Genomic DNA, 10,899 nt, shown 5'->3' on the forward strand with positions numbered 1-10,899 from the left:
CTTTTTGTTTATTTGTAATTGAATAAAGAATATTTTTAACACCTCTTTCTACTGTGACAATAAAAATGTAGTGGGAAGCTGGAAAAAAATTCCAAATGAGGTGGAATTGGAAAAAAATGCAATTCTAACACAATGTTATGGATTTAGTTTTTACAGCGTTCACTATGCAGCAAAACTGATTTGTGCTCTTCATTCTCTGGGTCAGTACAATTACCCCAATACCACATTTGTATAGTTTTTCTTGTGTTTTAATTCTGAAAAAAAGTTAAATCTTTGAAAAAAAAATTTTTTTTCTTTTCATCGCCATGTTCTAACCCCCATAACCTAGTTAGGTCTTCTGAGCTGTGTAAGGGTTCATTTTTTGATGATCTGTAGTGTGTATGACTTTTTGATCACCTTTCATTCAATATTTGGGGAGGTAAAGTAATGAAAAAATTGTGAATCGGCCATTTTGATTTATTTTCTGTTACGCCATTTTCCATATGGGATAATTTTTTCAAATATTATTTTATAGTACTGGCATTTTTGATGCGCCGATGCCTATGATGTTTATTTTTAATTTATTTTTCTTATTATTTTGATTTTGGGGAAAATAGGTGATTTGAATTTTTTGAACTTTTTTTTTTTTTTTTAACTTTCTTAGGCCTCCAAGTGGACCCTAAATCGCAATTTGTATAAAGTAATGGAATTTTATCAGTATATTACAACTCAGTGCTGCCACCTGCTGGCCTGATTTGTAAAATACAAGTAATAAGCCCAGAAGTCTAGTACAGGCTCTGGCTCATTACTGCAGTGGAACACCTTCTCTGATCTCAGCCCAGGAGAGGGGTTCCTGCCCGGCTAGAGCGCACTTCCGGGTTTTCAGCTTCTCAGATGCTGTGGTCACATTTGACCATGGCATCTGAGGGGTTACATATTCGATATTCGTAATCATGGACATTAGCCTGGGTCTCTGCTATGTGAAACAGTAGGCACCCAGTTGATGTGTCGCTTGTTCCGCTCCGGAGTGGGCACCATCTTTAAAGACATGTATGGAGGATGTCGGGTAGGGGTTAAAGGGGTTTCCAGGATTATTATTGTATTTAACCCCTTAAGGACCCACGCTATACATGTACGGTGCTGGTAGACATGACTTAAGGACCAGCGCCATACATGTACGATGGGCTGATCGGGCGGGTGCAGGAGCTGATCACTGGATCTCACAGGCAGGAAGCTGTAAGTGTATTACAGTGTGTAATACACTTACAGCCAATGCATTACAATACAGAAGTAATTGTAATGCATTGTAAAGGGGATCAGACCCCCAAAAGTTTAAGTCCCAGAGTGGGACAAAAAATAAAGTGAAAAAAAGTGAAGTTAAAAAAATTAGGTTTCAAGTAAAAAAAATTAAAAAAAAGCGTCCTTAGTGTTGATCGAGCACCAAAGTGCTCGGGTGCTCTGGCCAAACACATCGGTATGCTCGTGTGTTCTACCGAGCACCCGAGCACAATGGAAGTCAATGGAAGAACCCCAGGCACCCCCTTCTCAGAAGAGAAGAGAAGAGGGTGTCTGGTTCACAAAAAAAGGTTAGAAATTGATGGAAACCCCATCAAAATGGTTTGGAAACAGCATTAAAAGGATTCTGTTACCAGGATTTCACTTACTGAGCTGTTAACATGACCACATCAGTCTCCATGATTTTTATTGCAATATACTAGTATTACTGCCCTGTGTCTTGTAATTTGTCTATAAAATCGCTTTTATTAATATGCAAACTACCTAAATAAGGAGCCCAAGTGGCTGTCCCTCTGTCCGTTGGAGCCCACCCGCACCCCTTCTCCTTGAGTCCAGCACAGCTCCACTGCTAATTTATTCCCTCCTCATCGCCGACCTCATGTGCCTGGTGCGCCGTAATCTTGCGCATGTGCTGTGGATAGACATGTCAGTGCCCTCACAGAACACATTGCGCATGGGCTGACTGGTCTTTCCACGGTGCATGCGCAAGATTACGGCGCACCAGGCATATGAGGTCCCACCAGCTAGTTACATAGACACTCCTCTATCACTGCCCCTTACAACACCCAGCTAGTTTATAGCTCCTCCCACCAGCTAGTTACATAGACACTCTCCTATCACTGCCCCTAACAACGCCCAGATGGTTTATAGCTCCTCCCACCCAGCTAGTTACATAAACACTCCCCTATCACTGACCCTAAAACCCAGCTAGTTTATAGCTCCTCCCACCCAGCTAGTGATATAGACACTCCCCTATCACTGCCCCTTACACCCAGCTAGTTTATAGCTCCTCCTACTAGCTAGTTACATAGACACTCCCCTATCACTGCCCCTAACACCCAGCTAGTTTATAGCTCCTCCCACCCAGCTAACTGTATAGACGCTCCCTTATCACTGCCCCTAACAACGCCCAGATGGTTTATAGCTCCTCCCACCCAGCTAGTTACATAAACACTCCCCTATCACTGACCCTAAAACCCAGCTAGTTTATAGCTCCTCCCACCCAGCTAGTGATATAGACACTCCCCTATCACTGCCCCTTACACCCAGCTAGTTTATAGCTCCTCCCACCAGCTAGTTACATAGACACTCCCCTATCACTGCCCCTAACACCCAACTAGTTTATAGCTCCTCCCACCAGCTAGTTACATAGACACTCCCCTATCACTGCCCCTAACAACGCCCAGATGGTTTATAGCTCCTCCCACCCAGCTAGTTACATAGACACTCCCCTATCATTGCCCCTAACACTTAACTAGTTTATAGCTCCTCCCACCCAGCTAGCTGCATAGACACTCCCCTATCACTGCACCTTACAACACCCAGCTAGTTTATAGCTCCTCCCACCCAGCTAATTGCATAAACACTCTCCTATCACTGCCCCTAACACCCAGCTAGTTTATAGCTCCTCTCACCAGCTAATTACATAGAGACTCCCCTATCACTGCCCCTAACAACACCCAGCTAGTTTATAGCTCCTTCCACCCAGATAGTAAATAGACACTCCCCTATCACTGCCCCTAACACCCAGCTAGTTTATAGCTCCTCCCACCCAGCTAGTGAAATAGACACTCCCCTATCACTGCTCCTAACAACACCCAGCTTGTTTATAGCTCCTCCCACCAAGCTAGCTGCATAGACACTCCCCTATCACTGCCCCTAACACTTAACTAGTTTATAGCTCCTTCCACCCAGCTAGTTACATAGACACTTCCCTATCACTGCCCCTAACACCCAACTAGTTTATAGTTCCTCCCACCCAGCTAGCTGCATAGACACTCCCCTATCACTGCACCTTACAACACCCAGCTAGTTTATAGCTCCTCCCACCTAGCTAGTTACATAGACACTCTCTTATCACTGCCCCTAACAACGCCCAGATGGTTTATAGCTCCTCCCACCAGCTAGTTACATAGACACTCCCCTATCACTGCCCCTAACACCCAGCTAGTTTATAGCTCCTCCCACCAGCTAATTACATAGAGACTCCCCTATCACTGCCCCTAACAACACCCAGCTAGTTTATAGCTCCTTCCACCCAGATAGTAAATAGACACTCCCCTATCACTGCTCCTAACACCCAGCTAGTTTATAGCTCCTCCCACCCAGCTAGTGACATAGACACTCCCCTATCACTGCTCCTAACAACACCCAGCTTGTTTATAGCTCCTCCCACCAAGCTAGCTGCATAGACACTCCTCCATCACTGCCCCTAACACCTAGCTAGTTTATAGCTCCTTTCACCATCTAGTTACATAGACACTCCCCTATTACTGCCCCTAACAACACCCATCTAGTTTATAGCTCCTCCCACCAAGCTAGCTGCATAGGCACTCACCTATCACTGCCCCTTACTACACCCAGCTAGTTTATAGCTCCTTCCACCCAACTAGTTACATAGACACTCCCCCATCACTGCCTCTAACACCCAGCTAGTATATAGCTCCTCCCACCAAGCTAGCTGCATAGGCACTCCCCTATCACTGCCCCTTACTACACCCAGCTAGTTTATAGCTCCTTCCACCCAACTAGTTACATAGACACTCCCCCATCACTGCTCCTAACACCCAGCTAGTATATAGCTCCTCCCACCAAGCTAGCTGCATAGACACTCCCCTATCACTGCCCCTTACTACACCCAGCTAGTTTATAGCTCCTTCCACCCAACTAGTTACATAGACACTCCCCCATCACTGCCTCTAACACCCAGCTAGTATATAGCTCCTCCCACCAAGCTAGCTGCATAGGCACTCCCCTATCACTGCCCCTTACTACACCCAGCTAGTTTATAGCTCCTTCCACCCAACTAGTTACATAGACACTCCCCCATCACTGCCTCTAACACCCAGCTAGTATATAGCTCCTCCCACCAAGCTAGCTGCATAGGCACTCCCCTATCACTGCCCCTTACTACACCCAACTAGTTTATAGCTCCTCCCCCCCAACTAGCTGCATAGACACTCCCCTATCACTGCCCCTTACAACACCCAGCTAGTTTATAGCTCCTCCCACCAGCTAATTACATAGAGACTCCCCTATCACTGCCCCTAACAACACCCAGCTAGTTTATAGCTCCTTTCACCCAGATAGTAAATAGACACTCCCCTATCACTGCTCCTAACACCCAGCTAGTTTATAGCTCCTCCCACCCAGCTAGTGACATAGACACTCCCCTATCACTGCCCCTAACACCCAGCTAGTTTATAGCTCCTTTCACCATCTAGTTACATAGACACTCCCCTATTACTGCCCCTAACAACACCCATCTAGTTTATAGCTCCTCCCACCAAGCTAGCTGCATAGGCACTCCCCTATCACTGCCCCTTACTACACCCAGCTAGTTTATAGCTCCTTCCACCCAACTAGTTACATAGACACTCCCCCATCACTGCTCCTAACACCCAGCTAGTATATAGCTCCTCCCACCAAGCTAGCTGCATAGCCACTCCCCTATCACTGCCCCTTACTACACCCAACTAGTATATAGCTCCTCCCACCCAGCTAGCTGCATAGACACTCCCCTATCACTGCCCCTTACAACACCCAGCTAGTTTATAGCTCCTCCCACCCAGCTAGTTACATAGACACTCTCCTATCACTGCCCCTAAAAACGCCCAGATGGTTTATAGCTCCTCCCACCAGCTAGTTACATAGAGACTCCCCTATCACTGCCCCTAACAACACCCAGCTTGTCTATAGCTCCTCCCACCCAGCTAGTTATATAGACACTCCCCTATCAGTGCCCCTAACACTCAGCTAGTTTATAGCTCCTCCCACCCAGCTAGTGACATAGGCACTCCCCATCACTGCTCCTAACAACACCCAGCTAGTTTATAGCTCCTCCCACCCAGCCAGTTACATAGGGGCAGTGATAGGGGAGTGTCTATGTGACTAGCTGGGTGGGAGGAGCTATAAACTAGCTGGGTGTTGTTAGGAGCAGTGATAGGGGAGTGCCTATGTCACTATCTGGGTGGGAGGAGCTATAAACTGGCTGGGTGTTAGGGGCAGTGATAGGGGAGTGTCTAACACCCAGCTAGTTCATAGCTCCTCCCACCAGCTAGTGATATAGACGCTCCCCTATCACTGCCCCTAACAACACCCAGCTAGTTTATAGCTCCTCCCACCCAGCTAGTGACATAGACACTCCCCTATCACTGCCCCTAACAACACCCAGCTAGTTTATAGCTCCTCCCACCCAGCTAGTTACATAGACACTCCCCTATCACTGCCCCTAACAACACCCAGCTAGTTTATAGCTCCTCCCACCAGCTAGTTACATAGACACTCTCCTATCACTGCCCCTAACAACACCCAGCTAGTTTATAGCTCCTCCCACCAGCTAGTGACATAGACACTCCCCTATCACTGCCCCTAACAACACCCAGCTAGTTTATAGCTCCTCCCACCCAGCTAGTGACATAGACACTCCCCTATTACTGCCCCTAACACCCAGCTAGTTTATAGCTCCTCCCCCCAGCTAATTACATAGACACTCCCCTATCACTGCCCCTAACAACACCCAGCTTGTTTATAGCTCCTCCCACCCAGCTAGTTACATAGACACTCCTCTATCACTGCCCCTAACACCCAGCTAGTTTATAGCTCCTCCCCCCAGCTAATTACATAGACACTCCCCTATCACTGCCCCTAACAACACCCAGCTTGTTTATAGCTCCTCCCACCCAGCTAGTTACATAGACACTCCCCTATCACTGCCCTTGTTGCTGCTTTAAAGAGAAGAGGAGCAGGGATCGGTGTCGGTGCAACCAGGTAAGTCTAATATTGTAATTCATTAAATTATATACTTTATTGTAATAATCATCAGACCAAGAACAACATCCTCCTGGTCTGGCCCCGAAATGCGTTACCTAGGAACAGATTATTACAATAAAGCATATCATTTAATGAATCACACTTTCACACTATCGTTTTAGTTTTCTGGTATTGAAATCCTTTATAGGGGCTCAATACCGGAAAAAAACGCTTTAGTTTTGTCCCTATTCATTGTCAATGGGGACAAAACTGAACTGAACAGAACAGAATGCTCCAAAATGCATTCCGTTCCGTTTAGTTCCGTTCTCATAACGGAGAACAAACCGCAACATGTTGTAGTTTGCTTTCTGTCCTCTGATGACGTTTTCTCTGACACAATCTGCTACAATAGAAAACGGATCCATCCTCCATTCACTTTCAATGGAGTTCATGACGGATCCGTCTTGGCAATATTAAAGATAATACAACCAGATCCGTTCAAAACGCATGCAGGCGGTTGTATTATGAGTAATGGAAGTGTTTTTGCTGAACCCTGCCGGATCCAGGAAAAAACGCTAGTGTGAAAGTAGCCTTACCTGATTGCGCTGCCTCCTATCTCTGCTCCTCTTCTCTTCAATTCCTGACCTCGCATGCCACGCCTGGAGGATGAAGCCTGGCAGCACCGATATCTACAACATAACTTTACATGCCGATTGGGGTTTGCGTTCCCAGCAGGTGAGCCTCTGCAACCTCAAAGACTAACCAGGCATTCTGCGGCCCTACCTGTGAGCACTGCTCTCCCTCTTTGCTTCTTATTGCTGCTTTGACACAACCATGCACCTAACATCACAGGTCATGTGACCACAGTCTAGAACAGGAAATAGGTGCAATAAAGGTAAAATAAATACATTACAAAATGACAGCTACTATCATAAGTTATTTTTTCAAAGGCTGCTAATGCCCTTTAAGCCACATCCCTCTCTGATAGACTTTACTTCTTTCCCGTTAAGCCACAACTTTGATAAGTCAAAAAAGTATCTAAGATAAAACACTTTGTTGTGCAAAGCAGGAACGCCATAATTCCAGTGCTTTCTGCTTAGTAAATCTCCCCTATTATTTTTACGTCTGTGCATTCCAAGACCTATAAAATTTCTACAGGCTGCCAGATCCTAAACGCTAGTGTGAAACTAGTCTTACAGTGTGATAACAGCAGTGCAGTTTTTGATATTTTAATTATCCGTGGCAAGGTAAAAATAAAATTTGTATTGCTATTTTTTTAGTTTTTTAAATTTAATTTTAAACATTAACCCCTTAAGGACACGGCCATATTTCACCTTAAAGAGGACCTTTCACCGATTATTACACTATGAACTAACTATACAGATATGTAGAGCGGCGCCCGGGGATCTCACTGCACTTACTATTATCCCCGGGCGCCGCTCCGTTCTCCTGCTATGCCCTCCGGTATCTCCGCTCACTAAGTTATAGTAGGCGGAGATACCAGTCCCTAAGTTATGGTAGGCGGAGTCTGCCCTAGCGCTGGCCAATCGCAGCGCAGAGCTCACAGCCTGGGAGGTTATTTTCTCCCAGGCTGTGAGCTCTGCAATGCGATTGGCCAGCGCTAGGGCAGACTCCGCCTACCATAACTTAGGGAACGGAGATACCGGAGGGCATAGCAGGAGAACGGAGCGGCGCCCGGGGATAATAGTAAGTGCAGAGAGATCCCCGGGCGCCGCTCCACATGTCTGTATACTTAGTTCATAGGGTAAGAATCGGTGAAAGGTCCTCTTTAAGGACCAGGCCATTTTTTGCAAATCTGACCAGTGTCACTTTATGTGTGAATAACTTTAAAACGCTTTGACTTATCCAGGCCATTCTGAGTTTTTTCGTCACATATTGTACTTCATGACACTGGTAAAATGGAGTAAAAAAAAAAAATGTTTTTAATTTATAAAAATATACCAAATTTACAAAAAATTTGCAAATTTCTATTTCTCTACTTTTATAATAGATAGTAATACCTCCAAAATATTTGGATCATTTTAGGAATGCCATTTTATTTTTTGGGGACATTACAAGGCTTAGAAGTTTAGAAGCAAATCTTTTTCAGGGCCAGTTCAGGTTTGAAGTCACTTTGTGAGGCTTACATAATAGAAACCACCCAAAAATGACCCGATTTTACAAACTACACCCCTCAAGGTATTCAAAACTGATTTTACAAACTTTGTCAACCCTTTAGGCTACATTCACACGTCCGTGGTGTGTTGCGGACCCACAAATTGTGGGTCCGCAACACACCAGCCCGTCACCCCCATAGAAATGCCTATTCTTGTCCGCAAGCTGCGGACAAAAATAGGACATGCTCTATCTTTTTGCGGAGCTGCGGACCCAAAATCGGGGCCACGCTCCGCAATTGCGGCTGCAGACAGCACACTGTGTGCTGTCCGCATCCATTCCGTCCCCATAGAGAATGAATGGGTCCGCACCCATTCCGCAAAATTGCGGAAAGGATGCGGACCCATTTTGCGGACGTGTGAATGGAGCCTTAGGTGTTCCACAAGAATTAATGGAAAATAGAGATAAAATTTCAAAATTTCACTTTTTTGGCAGATTTTCCTTTTGAATCCATTTTTTCCAGTTACAAAGCAAGGGTTAACAGCCAAACAAAACTTTTTGGCCCTGATTCTGTAGTTTACAGAAACACCCCATATGTGGTCGTAAACTGCTGTACGGGCACACGGCAAGGTGCAAAAGGAAAGGAATGCCATACGGTTTTTGGAAGGCAGATTTTGCTGGACTGGTTTTTTGACACCATGTCCCATTTGAAGCCCCCCTGATGCACCCCTAGAGTAGAAACTCCCAAAAAGTTACCCCATTTTGGAAACCACGGGATAGGGTGGAAGTTTTGTTGGTACTATTTTAGGGTACATATGATTTTTGGTTGCTCTGTATTACACTTTTTGTGAGGCAAGGTAACAAGAAATAGCTGTTTTGGCATCGTTTTTATTTTTTGTTATTTACAACATTCATCTAGGTTAGATCATGTGGTATTTTTATAGAGCAGGTTGTCACGGACACGACAATACCAAATATGACAATTTGTTTCAGTTTTACATAACAAAGCATTTAAAAAAAAATATGATTCTTTAGTGTCTCCACATTCTGAAAGCCATAGTATTATTTTTTTTTTGGGCGACTGTCTTGTGTAGGGGCTCATTTTTTTCAGGATGAGATGACTGTTTGATTGACATTGCGTATGACTTTTTGATCGCTTGCTATTACACTTTTTGTGATGTAAGGTGACAAAAAATGGCTTTTTTTACACCGTTTTTATTTTATTTTTTTACAGTATTCACCTAAGTGGTTAGGTCATGTGATATTTTTATAGAGCAGGTTAGGCTACTTTCATACTTGCGGCAGAGTGATCCGGCAAGCAGTTCCGTTGCCGGAATTGACTGCCGGATCCGTCAAAGTCAACATTACCGGATATTTTTCATGCAACGGATCCGTCGTTCCGGCAATAGTATTTTATGCCGGATCCGTCATTCCGTTGCATCCGACATACACTTTTTGACGGATCCGTCTGCCGGATCCGTCGTAATAGCGGATCCGTCTGTTCCGTTTCCTTCCGTTTGTAAACGGAAAGACGGATCCGTTATTCAAATTTCAGAGATAAAAAGATTTTTATCTGTTAAGCAAATACTACAAGTGGTAAGCAAATACTACAAGTGGCTATAAAAGAAAAAACAAGGTCACTTGCCACTCAGAAGTTCCTTCTGCAGAGTGCAAAGATGATGCCAGGCCATATTAGTTTTGGATTTCAGGCTCTTATTCTGGTTTCGCGCTGGAGAAGACGTCTTCGAGACAGACAGCGTAGAAAGCGTCACTATTGGGTGCATCCAATAACCTCTGCAAGAATAAGAAGGGGAGTTTTTGAAACTCTGTTTCCCGAATTGAGGAATTATCCTGACAAATTTTTTAATTACTTACGGATGACGGTAGAAAGTTTTGATGATCTTTTACAACGGGTGTCACCTCACATTCAAAGACAAGACACCACTTTCCGCCGCTGTGTTTCCCCAGCAGAACGCCTGTTGTTGACCATAAGGTAAAGTAGATAAATATTATATATAGTACCAATTCTAAAATTAAGTAAGATGTCGCACTAAGAACACTCAAACGACACCAGGTGCTCCTGTAAATTGAGGCCACTCACTCAATTTAGAAAAGCATATACGTATATAGGTGAACAGGGCACTCAAGGATAGCTGCGACCGTGTATTTTAAGCAAAGATGAGCTTTATTGATAATATAAATATATTTGATGCATAAAACAATCAAGAATGCAGTAGAATAAATAGGTTATTAACAAATAAATATAATGAATATTCGACAGAGCAAAGGCTATTATTCGATTAATCAACAAATATTCAATAGTCCAATATTGTAAATCTTGGATCCAATGATTGTGAACATCCAAAGACTTGTTTGCAATAAGTCTATTCGTTTTTTACTTTCATATTGAGACAACAGTCATATGCTTTGCAGTTATTCAAATAGTCGCGGCGGCGTCCCGCCAAAGCGACGTGAATGGCAGCAACTCACTGCTGAAAAGCTTGCAAGCGAATTAAGTCCATTACCTTTGTATCGACC

Source organism: Bufo bufo, chromosome 1 (genome assembly GCF_905171765.1).
Source record: "Bufo bufo chromosome 1, aBufBuf1.1, whole genome shotgun sequence".
NCBI lineage: Eukaryota > Metazoa > Chordata > Amphibia > Anura > Bufonidae > Bufo > Bufo bufo.